Below are 18,868 nucleotides of genomic sequence, written 5' to 3' on the forward strand. Positions count from 1 at the left end.
TTTAGATATTAGGGGGCTCTAAAAAGAGCCGTTGTGTTTATTAAGTGATTTTTTAGTGGTACCTACAAGTAAGTACCGATGCAGAGTCTAAGGTTCAAGAGGAAGACTCTGTTCCCTTCATCATTGAAGTGTACACCATCTCCTCTATAAATGTCTTGCATGTCATAACGCAAGTTGTTGTGGTAAATGGAACCCATACCATAGTCACGGAGGAAAGCAGAAACAGATTTGTTGACGTGCTTTCTTGCTTTGTCAATCTGCGGACAGAAATGATTGGACCAGTTCCATTTTTGCCTTTGGCATATGTTAGAAAACACAAAGGCAGTTTTAGGGAAAAGTGAAAACAGTTGTGCAAAGGTCTCCTTCATAAGCATTTCCAGACCTACCCCAGTCAAAGTGCCTAGGTCATTGCCACCACAGTGCACTATTATGAGGTCAGGGTGTTGGATGTGCATGAAGGATTTCACCAATGGCATCAATTGGTGCCACTTTAACCCTCTCTGACCAATCCATTTAATGTCTACATTTGGCAAAGCAAGGTCTCTCACCATATCTGTTTTCTCTGCATACTTTTCACTCCAGAAGACATAGCTGTGCCCTACAATCCACACTGTGAACATCTTCAAAGGAGAACTGGATGCACTCAGGAGGTGTCTTTCAGTAGAATGGCAATATGAAAAGAAAGACAGTTTGGAAATGGAGGCATACATATTTTTTTCAAAAAAAAATAACTGATTGGCTGTTTCATACCATTCTAGAATAAAAACTAGGCTGTATGTGTAAATTAATAGAAGCATGTTTTGTATTGGTACAGAAAAATGTGTTACCAAAGAACAGTACTATGGATTTGCTGTTAGGTTTGAAAAGTCAAGCACTCTTGCTCTTTGGAATTGAAACATTGTTTGGCGAACTTCTGACCTGACTCCACACAGCAGTGTTCCATGAGCTGTTGCTATGGTAGCAGGCAGAAGTCAAGTTGGGGGAAGGGTACTAGGCAGAAGTCAAGTTGGGGGAAGGGTACTTTTGGAAAAGGGTTGGTTTTCAACCAATAGAAATGTGTGATTACATTTGAAAAAAAGGGGCAAGCACTGAGATTTGAAACTAACATGTATATGTGTGGAAAAAGAGAGGGAAAGTTTGCCATTATCTGGTTCTGCTGAGAGGAGAGAGGTGTAGAGAACAGAGATCCTGGCTCTGATAATCTGCTGTTTGAGTGCCACATTTCTTTCACAACTAACTAATTTTAAAGGTGAGTTTAGAGTCTGAGAGGGGATGTATATGGTAAATTAAGAAATGAATAATAGAAATGCAATTCTTTTTGTTGAAGTTGTGTTTATTATTTTCTGTTTTGGGAGAAATTTAAATGTGAGGAACATGTAAAATAATATGGACTATGTTTTCACAATAAATTAAGGTGTACTGGTATAATAAAAGAATAGTTTAAGGGTTTGAGGTTGGACTCAGTAATGCAAATACATTCAGCATCACTAAGGCTGGTTGCCCTTGCTGGAGTGTAGGCAGACACCCAGGTTACAAATGATGCTGGTCTGAAAAAGCAGTTTGGACATGTGCTTTGTAAAAAATCTGAAAAGTGGATTCATAATGTGTCAGTCTGTAAAAGTGTTTATCACTTGCCCAAAAAAAAGAGCAGTAAGTGTGCTTTCAAATTGGCAAAGAAATTTCGTTTTGTGACTAATGTGAAAACATGACTCTGTGTGCAAATAGGAATTACAGGCAGAGATTTATTGCGTATTGCTCTGGTGATTTCACAGTTGCATTAGAAGGAAAGGGGGAGCCTTTTTTCGGTGCAGAAGCAGACTCTTAGCACACAGGTAGCTGCTTACCATGTGGAATCATGCACAGTATTCACAAGCGAGTGGGGTTTGAGGTTTCAGTCAGTAATGCAAATACATTCAGCATCACTAAGGCTGGTTGCCCTTGCTGGAGTGTAGGCAGACACCCAGGTTACAAATGATGCTGGTCTGAAAAAGCAGTTTGGACATGTGCTTTGTAAAAAATCTGAAAAGTGGATTCATAATGTGTCAGTCTGTAAAAGTGTTTATCACTTGCTAAAAAAAGAGCAGTAAGTGTGCTTTCAAATTGGCAAAGAAATTTCGTTTTGTGACTAATGTGAAAACATGACTCTGTGTGCAAATAGGAATTACAGGCATAGATTTATTGCGTATTGCTCTGGTGATTTCACAGTTGCATTAAATGGAAAGGGGGAGACATTTTTTGGTGCAGAAGCAGACTCTTAGCACACAGGTAGCTGCTTACCATGTGGAATCATGCACAGTATTCACAAGCGAGTGGGGCTTGAGGTTTCAGTCAGTAATGCAAATACATTAAGCATCACTAAGGCTGGTTGCCCTTGCTGGAGTGTAGGCAGACACCCAGGTTACAAATGATGCTGGTCTGAAAAAGCAGTTTGGACATGTGCTTTGTAAAAAATCTGAAAAGTGGATTCATAATGTGTCAGTCTGTAAAAGTGTTTATTACTTGCCAAAAAAAAGAGCAGTAAGTGTGCTTTCAAATTGGCAAAGAAATTTCGTTTTGTGACTAATGTGAAATTATGACTCTGTGTGCAAATTGGAATTACAGGCAGAGATTTATTGCGTATTGCTCTGGTGATTTCACAGTTGCATTAGAAGGAAAGGGGGAGCCTTTTTTTGGTGCAGAAGCTGACTCTTAGCACACAGGTAGCTGCTTACCATGTGGAATCATGCACAGTATTCACAAGCGAGTGGGGTTTGAGGTTTCAGTCAGTAATGCAAATACATTCAGCATCACTAAGGCTGGTTGCCCTTGCTGGAGTGTAGGCAGACACCCAGGTTACAAATGATGCTGGTCTGAAAAAGCAGTTTGGACATGTGCTTTGTAAAAAATCTGAAAAGTGGATTCATAATGTGTCAGTCTGTAAAATTGTTTATCACTTGCCAAAAAAAAGAGCAGTAAGTGTGCTTTCAAATTGGCAAAGAAATTTCGTTTTGTGACTAATGTGAAAACATGACTCTGTGTGCAAATAGGAATTACAGGCAGAGATTTATTGCGTATTTCTCTGGTGATTTCACAGTTGCATTAGATGGAAAGGGGGAGACATTTTTTGGTGCAGAAGCAGACTCTTAGCACACAGGTAGCTGCTTACCATGTGGAATCATGCACAGTATTCACAAGCGAGTGGGGTTTGAGGTTTCAGTCAGTAATGCAAATACATTCAGCATCACTAAGGCTGGTTGCCCTTGCTGGAGTGTAGGCAGACACCCAGGTTACAAATGATGCTGGTCTGAAAAAGCAGTTTGGACATGTGCTTTGTAAAAAATCTGAAAAGTGGATTCATAATGTGTCAGTCTGTAAAAGTGTTTATCACTTGCCAAAAAAAAGAGCAGTAAGTGTGCTTTAAAATTGGCAAAGAAATTTCGTTTTGTGACTAATGTGAAAACATGACTCTGTGTGCAAATAGGAATTACAGGCAGAGATTTATTGCGTATTGCTCTGGTGATTTCACAGTTGCATTAGATGGAAAGGGGGAGACATTTTTTGGTGCAGAAGCAGACTTTTAGCACACAGGTAGCTGCTTACTATGTGGAATCATGCACAGTATTCACAAGCGAGTGGGGTTTGAGGTTTCAGTCAGTAATGCAAATACATTCAGAATCACTAAGGCTGGTTGCCCTTGCTGGAGTGTAGGCAGACACCCAGGTTACAAATGATGCTGGTCTGAAAAAGCAGTTTGGACATGTGCTTTGTAAAAAATCTGAAAAGTGGATTTATAATGTGTCAGTCTGTAAAAGTGTTTATTACTTGCCAAAAAAAAGAGCAGTAAGTGTGCTTTCAAATTGGCAAAGAAATTTCGTTTTGTGACTAATGTGAAAACATGACTCTGTGTGCAAATAGGAATTACAGGCAGAGATTTATTGCGTATTGCTCTGGTGATTTCACAGTTTCATTAGAAGGAAAGGGGGAGCCTTTTTTTGGTGCAGAAGCTGACTCTTAGCACACAGGTAGCTGCTTACCATGTGGAATCACGCACAGTATTCACAAGCGAGTGGGGTTTGAGGTTTCAGTCAGTAATGCAAATACATTCGGCATCACTAAGGCTGGTTGCCCTTGCTGGAGTGTAGGCAGACACCCAGGTTACAAATGATGCTTTTCTGAAAAAGCAGTTTGGACATGTGCTTTGTAAAAAATCTGAAAAGTGGATTTATAATGTGTCAGTCTGTAAAAGTGTTTATTACTTGCCTAAAAAAAGAGCAGTAAGTGTGCTTTCAAATTGGCAAAGAAATTTCGTTTTGTGACTAATGTGAAGACATGACTCTGTGTGCAAATAGGAATTACAGGCAGAGATTTATTGCGTATTGCTCTGGTGATTTCACAGTTGCATTAGAAGGAAAGGGGGAGCCTTTTTTTGGTGCAGAAGCTGACTTTTAGCACACAGGTAGCTGCTTACCATGTGGAATCATGCACAGTATTCACAAGCGAGTGGGGTTTGAGGTTTGAGTCAGTAATGCAAATACATTCAGCATCACTAAGGCTGGTTGCCCTTGCTGGAGTGTAGGCAGACACCCAGGTTACAAATGATGCTGGTCTGAAAAAGCAGTTTGGACATGTGCTTTGTAAAAAATCTGAAAAGTGGATTCATAATGTGTCAGTCTGTAAAAGTGTTTATTACTTGCCAAAAAAAAGAGCAGTAAGTGTGCTTTCAAATTGGCAAAGAAATTTCGTTTTGTGACTAATGTGAAAACATGACTCTGTGTCCAAATAGGAATTACAGGCAGAGATTTATTGCGTATTGCTCTGGTGATTTCACAGTTGCATTAGATGGAAAGGGGGAGCCTTTTTTTGGTGCAGAAGCTGACTCTTAGCACACAGGTAGCTGCTTACCATGTGGAATCATGCACAGTATTCACAAGCGAGTGGGGTTTGAGGTTTCAGTCAATAATGCAAATACATTCAGCATCCCTAAGGCTGGTTGCCCTTGCTGGAGTGTAGGCAGACACCCAGGTTACAAATGATGCTTGTCTGAAAAAGCAGTTTGGACATGTGCTTTGTAAAAAATCTGAAAAGTGGATTCATAATGTGTCAGTCTGTAAAAGTGTTTATCACTTGCCAAAAATAAGAGCAGTAAGTGTGCTTTCAAATTGGCAAAGAAATTTCGTTTTGTGACTAATGTGAAAACATGACTCTGTGTGCAAATAGGAATTACAGGCAGAGATTTATTGCGTATTGCTCTGGAGATTTCACAGTTGCATTAGATGGAAAGTGGGAGCCATTTTTTGGTGCAGAAGCAGACTCTTAGCACACAGGTAGCTGCTTACCATGTGGAATCATGCACAGTATTCACAAGCGAGTGGGGTTTGAGGTTTCAGTCAGTAATGCAAATACATTCAGCATCACTAAGGCTGGTTGCCCTTGCTGGAGTGTAGGCAGACACCCAGGTTACAAATGATGCTGGTCTGAAAAAGCAGTTTGGACATGTGCTTTGTAAAAAATCTGAAAAGTGGATTCATAATGTGTCAGTCTGTAAAAGTGTTTATCACTTGCCAAAAAAAAGATCAGTAAGTGTGCTTTCAAATTGGCAAAGAAATTTCGTTTTGTGACTAATGTGAAAACAAATGTAGTAATATATTTAAATAAAATAAAGGAATTTTTTTTTAGTTTTTTTCAGGTATTGCTGAAGAGCAGTGAACAAAATTTAAGATGCCTACAAAATCAAGAGAAAAAAAAGAGCAGAAAAAAAACCAATATTTGAAGACAACTGGAGGACCTAAGTTAGTTGAAGATGCTCATGTTGGGAAGAAGAAAAAATCTTCTGGTAAGCAAAAAAAAGATTTTCTAAGGAACATATTCAAAAAAAGGAAAAATGTACAAAATGTCTGTACTGGAAAGAATGATTTGAATCGAAAAGGACAGGAAAAAATTGAGAATTTAGTTAATGCAAATATACCTTCTGCAACTAAAAAGATAAACTTAAACAGAAAAACAGCGTTTAAAGAGATACATAGAAAAATGTTTCAGAGGAGAGTTATGTCCAATTTGATAAAGGATGTGAAGAAATATAAGCAAAAGGCAAAGTTTTATAAGAGAAAAAAAGAAATTGAAGCCATTGCAGCAAAGGCATTAGAATTAAAAAGGAAACTATTCATTTTAATTTTGAATAGGATGCGTACATTAGACAAAATGGTTAATGTACTGAAATCACATAGCAAAAGGAAAAGAGTAGTGAACAGAACAAACTTTTGTAAAGTGTTTTTAGGAAAATGGATGCATAGTTCAAGTAGTGAACCTTTTTTTAATGAAGAGAGTTATTTTCAAAGTAATAGTTTGCTGCATGCAGTTGACACCAGAGGTCGTGCTAATGAAGTGAAAAATGGTTGCATAATGGAGAAGGAGATAATGGTTCCAAGAGATGAGGTACAAGTGATGGCGGATGAGGCTATGGGGAGACGTCCTAAAGCCCCAGTGTACACTTGGAATTGTAGTAGTATTTGCACTGTGCGTCAGGAATCTATTGATAAATTTCGTGAGTTTCTAAGAGAATATAGCAAAAAAAGTGTGAAACAGAAGATTAAGGTGCTTCAAAGTCTAGATCCATGCAGAGTGAGAGAGAATACTGGTTTGCAGGGTCATTCTCTGGCTTGTCAATCTAGAAAAGTGTGTAATAGTGTTTTCCATCATTGTAGGATGCTGGCTGTTCATCATACTGAAATGAGAAAGTTTGTGAGACGGTTGTATTTTGCTAAAAGTCCAGCAATAAAGTTAGATGAATTGAATAGGGCTCTGTTCCGTGGAACGGTATCAGATGTAGAGAAGGTTGTTGATGAAATTCAGCTTTGTTACTTTGGTCCTGAACAAAACAGTGCAGAGAAGGACACAGTAAATGAGGAAGAAGTGGAAGAAAATGTAGAACCCTCTGTAAGTAAGACATTTAATGATCACATAACAAAATTTGCAATAATCTCTAATGAAAGACCAAATATAACTTGTATTTGTTGCCGCAGAACTCATTATAGAAAACAAACCAGGTATGTTGATCTCTACAGAAAGAGTGAAAATGAAGATAATTATAAGTGGAAGGATTTTGCCACCTATATATTTCTTGAAAATTGTTTTGAATTGGGTGAAGTTCAGCGTATTTGTAAATACTGTTACAACAAGTTAGAGGAAAATAGAATGCCGACCAGAGCTGTACATAATAATTTAGAATTGGATGCTATTCCTGCTGAACTTTCTGAATTAAATACATATGAGTCTATACTCATTCAATGTGTTCATCCGTTCCAGACCATAATACGTATGGAGCCCAAAACTGGTAAATTACCTCCTTCAGATTTACTGAGAGGTTTAAAAGGTAGAGTGGTGTATTTGCCCTTGGATTTGAAAAAAAATATGGAAACTATTGATGCGGATACTTTGGAAACTGAACCATTAATTATTCTGGTTAATGGTGTACCTACAAAGAATAAGAAGATTTGGCAGGAGCTGGTAGATGTACGGAAAGTACAAAGAGCAAATTTGTATTTGAAAAGGAATAACAAATGGTATGAATCAATTTATATAGAAGAAGAAGAAGAAGAAGATTTACAAGAAGACACAGAAACACCAACTGTACAAATTGAAAAAGTGGACAAGTCAAAGGAAGAAGAAATTTATGAACATTTTAGCATACATCCTCTTCATTCAAAAGAAGTTATGGGAGACAATATTGATCTATTTCAGATGAAGAAAGCAAAAGGAACTCCCGTGAGTGTATGGGAGGAGAGCTTGGAAGCTCGATGTTTTCCCCAGCTGTTTCCTAAAGGAAAAGGAGGACGATACGATGAACGTCCGGAACAGATTCCAGCTTCTGAGTATCGGACTACAAGACTATATGCTGAAGATCCCAGATTTCGACAAAGTATTCCTTATTTGTTCCATCTTTTATTTGAAAGCGACTTGTCTGCACTGTCTTATGCAGTAAATCACATTTTAAAAAGTGGAGTACATTTACAAAATGTGTCTGCTAAGGATTTTATGGAGAAAGTGCAGCACCGAGATGATCATTTGGAAACACAACTGATCAATCTGATGGCTTGTCAGCGTGGGACAAATGAATATTGGTACCGACGCCATGGTGAATTAAAATGCATGTTACGGAATTTAGGAACACCAACATGGTTCCTTACCCTAAGCTGTGCTGAGTACGCTTGGGATGATTTACTGGATTTTCTACGAGAGGCAAATTCAAACATTAAAAACATCGAATACAAAACAGCAGGAGAACTGTGCTCATTGGATCCGGTTAATGTTTGCAGATATTTCAATCATAGATTTGAGGCTATGATGTCCTTCATCTGCAATAAAAAAAATCCACCTCTAGGAGAAGTAGTGGATTTCTTTTGGAGAAAAGAGTACCAGGCAAGAGGTGCTCCTCATATTCATATGCTGTTGTGGATCAAGGATGCCCCAAAGTTTGGAACAGATACTGATGAAGCAGTGTTATCTTACATTGAAGAATATGCAACATGTGCTATACCAAAAAGCACAGAAGAGAAAAAGTTAAAGGAGCAAGTTTTACGTTTCCAAAGTCATCGGTGTGGAAAATACTGTCGACGGAAATACAAGAGCAAAGATAAATACTACACTAAATGTCGATTTGGATTTCCTAGACCTGTTCTTTCAAATGGAAGAGTTAACAGTTTTATGTCAGCTGTGAGACATACTATCACAAGAAAATCACCTAAGAATACCTACAACCTTAAAAGAAAAGAAGAATCAAAAAATATAAATGACTACAACCCAGTGATTTTATCCATGTGGAACGCTAACATGGATATACAGTATGTAGCTGACAATTCCATTGCTGTTGCTCGATATGTAACGTCTTACATTACGAAATCAGAAAAAACAGAATTGAAGGAAATGTGGGAAGAGATTTCTCACGAGAAAACTGTCAGTAAGAAGCTGTACAGTTTCAGTTTGAAGATGTTATTGCATCGAGAAATTGGATCCTACGAATGTTCAGATAGGTTATCTTCTGCAAGTCTCTACGCGAAATCAAGAAGAATAATTTGGGCAAGTTTAGGCCTTGCAGCAATGAGAAATCGGGTACTGAAATCTGTTGGGGAAATTGAATATTTGGCCGAGAATGACCCAGAAAGTACAGATATTTTGAAATCAAACATGTTGGATACATATTACCCAAAGAGAAGTCATCATCTGGAGAACATGTGTCTCTATGAAGTGCTGCAGAACTACATTTATTCACGGAAAGCCGCAGAAGACATCAACAATGGAAAATATAAAGTTATTGGTGAGGAAGGATGTTTGGTAAAGCAAACAAAAGGAAGTTTGATAAATCACCGGAAGCTGAGTTGCGACACTACTGACAAAAAGGAATTTTACTACTTGGCTCTTTTACAGCTGTTTAAACCATGGCGTACAGAGGATGAACTACTGGGAGAATTTCAAAGCTATGAAGATTCATTTAATGCTTGCAAAGACAGCATACAATGCAGAACATTCACAACTTATCTGCAAATGTTAAATGAAGAAATTGAACAGGAAACTACAATTGCAGCAGAAATAGCTAGAGACAGTTCTCAGGACAGCCAAAGTTCAGGAACACTCAGTCAAGATCCCCTAGGACAACCAATCGTTGAAAATGAAGCATCAATAGCCATGAATGAAGTGGAAACAGCTATGAATCAAGCTCAAGAAGAATTTATAGACTTACAAAATTTGGAAAGACAACTGAATCAAGAGCAGCAACAAATTTATGAAGAGATCAGAAACAAAATTGATCACGGATTTCTACATGAAAAAAAAGAGTGCTCATGCACATCATTTCATCCAATCAGGATGTATGTAAGCGGACAAGCTGGAACTGGAAAAAGTTTCCTTATAAAAGTCATCAGAAGCTACCTACAGCAAAAAACGGATTCTACTTTGTCTTGTGTGGTTACTGCTCCAACTGGGTTAGCAGCATATAACATAAAAGGAATCACTTTACATCGTTTGCTAATGTTACCAGTGGAGCATGAGAACAAAATACAATACAACAAGCTAACTGGAGAAGCATGCTTGGAAGTTTCAAGAGTATTGAAGAAGATGCAAGTTCTCATTATTGATGAGGTGAGCATGGTATCGAACTTAATGCTTGCCTTTGTGCATTTAAGAATGCAGCAAATTCTGAAGTCAGACTATGACGTGTTATTTGGAGGAAAACACGTCATAGTTTTTGGAGATCTTTTGCAACTTACTCCAGTTAAAAGACAACCAGTGTTTAATACTGTGACACATGAAGACACGAAGAAGTCATTGGGAAGCATCGGTAATGCAAATATTTGGTCCTTCTTTGAGTACAAGGAACTTACAACTAATATGAGGCAAGCAAACGATGAAGAATATGGAAGTATTCTGAAAGATATCAGGATTGGACTACTCATAGAAGCTGGCAAAAAAGCATTACAGACTCGGCTGCTACATAATTTATTTCCAAAAGAAGAAATAGTTGCAGAGAAGATATACAAGAACATTGCAGAAAACAAAAGTGTCATCTGCTTAATGCCAACTCTACGTGAATGCTCAATATTCAATGAGGAGCTTTTGAAATTGGAAAAGGAAGATATCAGGAAATTGGAAGCAGTGGACAAAATTGAGGATGGAAGAATTACTGTCACATTAACAGGCACACTGAAAAATAAATTGGATTCACTAGAGAAGAAGATTTCCAAAACAGCTGGATTAGAAAAAAATCTATATGTTTGCATGAACAGTAGAGTATTTTTAAGGAGAAATTTGGATGTTGAAAAAGGTTTAGTTAATGGAGCTATGGGAAGAGTTGTGGGTTTTATTAACTATCAGAAAAAAGATGGAATTGAATGTTTAAAAATAAAATTTGATCAGATAGAAGAAGTTAAAGATATTTGTCGTTGTACAGTTCGTTTCATGCTTGTGAAAGACTTATATGTACGTAGGAAGCAGTTTCCGTTTTCTCTAGCATATGCTGTAACTATTCACAAGTCTCAAGGATTGACTGTAGATTGTGCATTTGTGAATATTGGTTCAACTGTGTTCAAAGAAGGTATGGCATATGTTGCTTTGTCACGAGTGAAAACATTATCAGGTTTATTCATGATAGACTTTGATGATTCAAAAGTTAGTGCTGATACAAACTGTGTAAAGGAGTATAATAGATTAAGAAGAAGCTATGCTCCTCATTTAGGTCAGTATCCTGTGTTGGAGAAACGTGTAGTTTCTCGTAAAAGGAGAAATGAGAATATCTGTAATGAAGATGTAGAGAGGAGGAAAAAAAGAGGAGTGATGTAATTGCAAGCAAAAAGAATAAGGAAAATGAAGAACAGGTTGTAGGATGTTATTTTGAAAATAGCTCTGGTGTCAACTGCTACGCTAATGTAGTGCTGAATGTTGCATTTTATCTGGAAAGTTTGCAAGAGCAGATAATAGTAAATCAGGGAAAAAGATTCTGTACTGTGCTGAGTCTCCTTTTTGAAAAGCTGAGTAATGATAAAACTCAAATAGAAAGTGCTACTGAAATTAGAAAAGTTTTAGATGTATGTTCAGGACGAACACAGTTTTCTCAAAATGTACAGCAAGATGCACAGGAATTCTTGATGTATTTTCTTCAGGTACTGGAAGAGGAAGGGGTACAAATACAAAATATGTTTGGTCTCTCTTATAAATGGGAACATAGTTGTGAAAACTGTTATAATATATGTGGCTCTAATGTTGATTCTGAAAGGTTTATTTATTTAACATTGCCAGAGAGTAAAACAGTCACTTTTGCTAAATTAGTTAAAGATGCTAATCATAGCATGCAATGCAGTGAGTGTAAATCTGACATGTTTTCAACATTAATTTTAAAGGAATACAGACAGTATGTAATTTTAATGATGCAACGATGTAGAGCTGATGGTTCAAAATTGGATACTTTAATAAAGAAGTTTACAGGACAGCAATTATCAATTTCAGGAAAAACTTTTGTAACAGTTGCAATAATTTTCCATGATGACCTACTGTAACTTCTGGTCATTACCCAGTTTATCTTAAATGTGAAAAAGGCTGGACACTGTGTAATGATTCCCAATTGATTTTTAAGCAACGTTTGCCTTTTGATTTAGCAAATTCCTATCTAATCTTCCTGAAACCTAAATTTTAGAGAGATTTGACAACATCTGGAGAAAACAATTTTACCATTTTATTGGATTACCATTTGGAATTTACAAATACAAAGATTTAACAAATTATCATTTGGCCTAATGGAAAGGTAACCAATTGTAATGTGGAATTTTTCCATTTTTTAAGGAAACTTTGGAAAACCAAAAATTTAGAAAAAATCGGTAACATCTGCACAATTAAAATTTTGGAATGTTATTGGATTGCCATTGGAAATTTTTTCAAAAAAGATTTTTAAAATTACTATTTGGCCATGCGGAAAAGTAAACAATTCTATTGTGGACTTATTTAATTATTAATTATTCTTTCGGAAACCAAAATGTTACAGAGAAACGGTGACATCTGTACAATTTAAACTTTTGTTTTTTATTGGATTACCATTGGAAATTAAACAAAAAAAGAATTTTAAAATTACTATTTGGCCTAAAGGAAATGGAACCAGATGTATTGTGGAGTTATTTGACATATATTATTGTGATTATACTTCTGAAACAAAAATATCAGACGGTATTTTAAAGAAATAAGTATAGATATTAGATGATATTTTTTTCGAATATTATGCATTTCTTTAAAGTTATGTTTATGAAAAAAGAGATTCTGGGCTTTTTTAAAAACAATCTTTGAGATTGTTAATTTTTTTTTGCCTGCTGTTAAATGATGAATGCAATTGCTTTCACAATTTATAGTGAAATGCAATATTTTCTGAAAACAGCAAAAAGGCAAAAATATGTTTTGAAAAATATGTAAATATGTGTACTGTATTATTAAATGTTTTATTAAATATTAATACTTTTTTCTTTTTTTTCAGATTGAGATAGAAAATTTTCGAAAACTATAACCATTTTAAAAGCAATTAAAAATAAATTAAATGAATAAATCTTTTTTTGAGTGGGTATGGTAAGTCAATAATGTCATGGTCCCTTTTTTCCACTTCTCTACAATCACATTTGCAGTTTTTAATTGTAGTCTCTCAAGGACCTTGTAATGTGATAATTGATTTTTAATGTTTTTTTAAAAACGGTAAAAAAAAAATAAAAAAAGTTTTAAAAAAAATATATAAAAAATAGATGAAAGGTAAGGTTGGCTCTTAAAAGAGCCGTTGTGTTCATGCAGGGACAGAGGAAAGAAAGATTGGGAATATTAGACGGTACGACAAGTGTGCTGATCTATTTTACTGTTCACTAGGGAAACACTGGTCTCCCTATAAGTAATTAGATCATGGCAATGGGCGCACCGTACTTCAACCCTCGCAAACCGAGGGTTAATTTCCAGAGGACCAGAAAAAGGAGATGCTCCCCCCACAGATGAAGGGCTCACCTGACCTGCAGAAGAAGGAGTCGGCTCTGCAGATGATGGTCCAGGCTGAGCTGCTGTGGATGTGCTTGGTTGATTTACTGAAGGATTACCTTCAGTAAGTCGAGCATGTGTTCTTCTGTGTACATCCTTAAGGTGTCTCATCATGGTGTGATTCCCAAAGGAATACTTCCTGTCAGGATTACCTCTTGAAAGTACACGCTTACACAGCTTGCAAGTCACTAAGGGTGCATTTACCTTTTGCTGGCCTTCTGGAAAAGTAAAATAATCCCATACGTAAGAGGTCTTTTGTTTCCTCGCTCTCTGCCTCAAGGTAGTGCTGCTAGCCTCACTCTCAGAAGAGCTCTGCTGTTCTGCCATCGTATCACAAAGACAACCCAGCTCCTTCTCCTAAGGGATCACAAGCAGAAATGAGGGGAATGGGTGTGGTGTAGGAGAGTTCTAGAACTGAAAGTAGTTTCAACCAATCAAAAGTTGTGTTTCATGATCACATGACCTACCGTACGCTTACGGTACGCTTACGGTGCACTTACGGCAAAAGTACGCATGCGCGTAAAAAAGACACGCGCTTGCGCGCATGCGCATAACAGTCACTCCCCGACACTTCCGCGTAACGTGCGCGTGTAGCGTACACGCGTACGCGCCCCACGCGGAGTACGCACGGCTACGCAAATTGCGTAACTATACGCAAACAGCGTAGATAAATTACGGACATTGCATAAACCGTACGCTTACCGTAAGCTTACGGTACGCGTACTAAAAAAAAAATTTTTAAAAAAGGAAAAAATGTATTGCTAATAAATTTTACCTGTTTATTTTATAAAATATATTTAAAAAAACATATTATAGAATTTTAAAAATTTAACCATAGTCTTTAAAAAAGGATAGAAAATTAAAATAAAAATATGTAAAAAAAAATAGAAGAAAAAAAAAAATTAGCATTTAAAAAACCTTGCAAATTCACTGAAAAAACCATGGGTTTCACACACGTTATAGTTAGGAATTAGCATTTAAAAAACCTTTGAAATTCACTGAAAAAACCATGGGTTTCACACACGTTATAGTTAGGAATTAGCATTTAAAAAACCTTAGAAATTCAATGAAAAAACCAAAGGTTTCACACATGTTATAGTTAGCTGGACATTTCACTCGTAAAAAACCAATGAAATTCCCCCGTTATAGTTAGTTCAGCTAACTATAACTCGCGCGCCCGCAATGCACTACTGATGACGTCACATATTACATCACTCATGACATGGTCAGTGACATCACTCATGACATCACTGATGACATCTCAATTGACATCACTGATGACATTATCCTTGTGACAGAGTGGTAGACCTCCTCTCACCCTAATATAACCTTTGATACAAACATTCAAAAATAGACACTAAAATTTTCAAAACAATGGACATACCAATAACAGTGACAACAACTTATTCAGTAATTCTAAGATCCACATACACATCCACTCATCCACCAACAATCCTATACAGTCACTCATACATGTACTCACACATCATATGTACTCATACACCTAAACATCCTGTAACACAATCCCACTCATCCATAGAGTTACTCACACACATAGTCACTCATGCTAATAAAGAAACAAACATCCATTTACTTGCATATACAGTTATACACACACCAGCACACTTACTTTAACAGAAACTTACACATACTTAGTCTTTTTAACAATCACTTATAGAAACACATACTTATTCATACAGGAACTCTTCCAATCTCTCACTCTCACATATACTCACTTATAAACAACAATAGTCACATATACTAGTTTAAAACATATGTAGTTACTTATGAAGACACTATTGAGACAGTCATTCACTCACTAACACACCCATGCACACACTCATCCACCCATACAGTCCTGCACACATGCTGTCTTCAACACATACAAACAGTGAGTCACTCATTCATGCATCTATGCACTACGTAATACCCCCACTCGTGACAAAGCAACATGAGTGTTGAAAAAGGTTTAGTTAATGGAGCTATGGGAAGAGTTGTGGGTTTTATTAACTATCAGAAAAAAGATGGAATTGAATGTTTAAAAATAAAATTTGATCAGATAGAAGAAGTTAAAGATATTTGTCGTTGTACAGTTCGTTTCATGCTTGTGAAAGACTTATATGTACGTAGGAAGCAGTTTCCGTTTTCTCTAGCATATGCTGTAACTATTCACAAGTCTCAAGGATTGACTGTAGATTGTGCATTTGTGAATATTGGTTCAACTGTGTTCAAAGAAGGTATGGCATATGTTGCTTTGTCACGAGTGAAAACATTATCAGGTTTATTCATGATAGACTTTGATGATTCAAAAGTTAGTGCTGATACAAACTGTGTAAAGGAGTATAATAGATTAAGAAGAAGCTATGCTCCTCATTTAGGTCAGTATCCTGTGTTGGAGAAACGTGTAGTTTCTCGTAAAAGGAGAAATGAGAATATCTGTAATGAAGATGTAGAGAGGAGGAAAAAAAGAGGAGTGATGTAATTGCAAGCAAAAAGAATAAGGAAAATGAAGAACAGGTTGTAGGATGTTATTTTGAAAATAGCTCTGGTGTCAACTGCTACGCTAATGTAGTGCTGAATGTTGCATTTTATCTGGAAAGTTTGCAAGAGCAGATAATAGTAAATCAGGGAAAAAGATTCTGTACTGTGCTGAGTCTCCTTTTTGAAAAGCTGAGTAATGATAAAACTCAAATAGAAAGTGCTACTGAAATTAGAAAAGTTTTAGATGTATGTTCAGGACGAACACAGTTTTCTCAAAATGTACAGCAAGATGCACAGGAATTCTTGATGTATTTTCTTCAGGTACTGGAAGAGGAAGGGGTACAAATACAAAATATGTTTGGTCTCTCTTATAAATGGGAACATAGTTGTGAAAACTGTTATAATATATGTGGCTCTAATGTTGATTCTGAAAGGTTTATTTATTTAACATTGCCAGAGAGTAAAACAGTCACTTTTGCTAAATTAGTTAAAGATGCTAATCATAGCATGCAATGCAGTGAGTGTAAATCTGACATGTTTTCAACATTAATTTTAAAGGAATACAGACAGTATGTAATTTTAATGATGCAACGATGTAGAGCTGATGGTTCAAAATTGGATACTTTAATAAAGAAGTTTACAGGACAGCAATTATCAATTTCAGGAAAAACTTTTGTAACAGTTGCAATAATTTTCCATGATGACCTACTGTAACTTCTGGTCATTACCCAGTTTATCTTAAATGTGAAAAAGGCTGGACACTGTGTAATGATTCCCAATTGATTTTTAAGCAACGTTTGCCTTTTGATTTAGCAAATTCCTATCTAATCTTCCTGAAACCTAAATTTTAGAGAGATTTGACAACATCTGGAGAAAACAATTTTACCATTTTATTGGATTACCATTTGGAATTTACAAATACAAAGATTTAACAAATTATCATTTGGCCTAATGGAAAGGTAACCAATTGTAATGTGGAATTTTTCCATTTTTTAAGGAAACTTTGGAAAACCAAAAATTTAGAAAAAATCGGTAACATCTGCACAATTAAAATTTTGGAATGTTATTGGATTGCCATTGGAAATTTTTTCAAAAAAGATTTTTAAAATTACTATTTGGCCATGCGGAAAAGTAAACAATTCTATTGTGGACTTATTTAATTATTAATTATTCTTTCGGAAACCAAAATGTTACAGAGAAACGGTGACATCTGTACAATTTAAACTTTTGTTTTTTATTGGATTACCATTGGAAATTAAACAAAAAAAGAATTTTAAAATTACTATTTGGCCTAAAGGAAATGGAACCAGATGTATTGTGGAGTTATTTGACATATATTATTGTGATTATACTTCTGAAACAAAAATATCAGACGGTATTTTAAAGAAATAAGTATAGATATTAGATGATATTTTTTTAGAATATTATGCATTTCTTTAAAGTTATGTTTATGAAAAAAGAGATTCTGGGCTTTTTTAAAAACAATCTTTGAGATTGTTAATTTTTTTTTGCCTGCTGTTAAATGATGAATGCAATTGCTTTCACAATTTATAGTGAAATGCAATATTTTCTGAAAACAGCAAAAAGGCAAAAATATGTTTTGAAAAATATGTAAATATGTGTACTGTATTATTAAATGTTTTATTAAATATTAATACTTTTTTCTTTTTTTTCAGATTGAGATAGAAAATTTTCGAAAACTATAACCATTTTAAAAGCAATTAAAAATAAATTAAATGAATAAATCTTTTTTTGAGTGGGTATGGTAAGTCAATAATGTCATGGTCCCTTTTTTCCACTTCTCTACAATCACATTTGCAGTTTTTAATTGTAGTCTCTCAAGGACCTTGTAATGTGATAATTGATTTTTAATGTTTTTTTAAAAACGGTAAAAAAAAAATAAAAAAAGTTTTAAAAAAAATATATAAAAAATAGATGAAAGGTAAGGTTGGCTCTTAAAAGAGCCGTTGTGTTCATGCAGGGACAGAGGAAAGAAAGATTGGGAATATTAGACGGTACGACAAGTGTGCTGATCTATTTTACTGTTCACTAGGGAAACACTGGTCTCCCTATAAGTAATTAGATCATGGCAATGGGCGCACCGTACTTCAACCCTCGCAAACCGAGGGTTAATTTCCAGAGGACCAGAAAAAGGAGATGCTCCCCCCACAGATGAAGGGCTCACCTGACCTGCAGAAGAAGGAGTCGGCTCTGCAGATGATGGTCCAGGCTGAGCTGCTGTGGATGTGCTTGGTTGATTTACTGAAGGATTACCTTCAGTAAGTCGAGCATGTGTTCTTCTGTGTACATCCTTAAGGTGTCTCATCATGGTGTGATTCCCAAAGGAATACTTCCTGTCAGGATTACCTCTTGAAAGTACACGCTTACACAGCTTGCAAGTCACTAAGGGTGCATTTACCTTTTGCTGGCCTTCTGGAAAAGTAAAATAATCCCATACGTAAGAGGTCTTTTGTTTCCTCGCTCTCTGCCTCAAGGTAGTGCTGCTAGCCTCACTCTCAGAAGAGCTCTGCTGTTCTGCCATCGTATCACAAAGACAACCCAGCTCCTTCTCCTAAGGGATCACAAGCAGAAATGAGGGGAATGGGTGTGGTGTAGGAGAGTTCTAGAACTGAAAGTAGTTTCAACCAATCAAAAGTTGTGTTTCATGATCACATGACCTACCGTACGCTTACGGTACGCTTACGGTGCACTTACGGCAAAAGTACGCATGCGCGTAAAAAAGACACGCGCTTGCGCGCATGCGCATAACAGTCACTCCCCGACACTTCCGCGTAACGTGCGCGTGTAGCGTACACGCGTACGCGCCCCACGCGGAGTACGCGCGGCTACGCAAATTGCGTAACTA

Source organism: Triturus cristatus, chromosome 6, assembly GCF_964204655.1.
Source record: "Triturus cristatus chromosome 6, aTriCri1.1, whole genome shotgun sequence".
In the NCBI taxonomy this organism is placed as follows: Eukaryota; Metazoa; Chordata; class Amphibia; order Caudata; family Salamandridae; genus Triturus; species Triturus cristatus.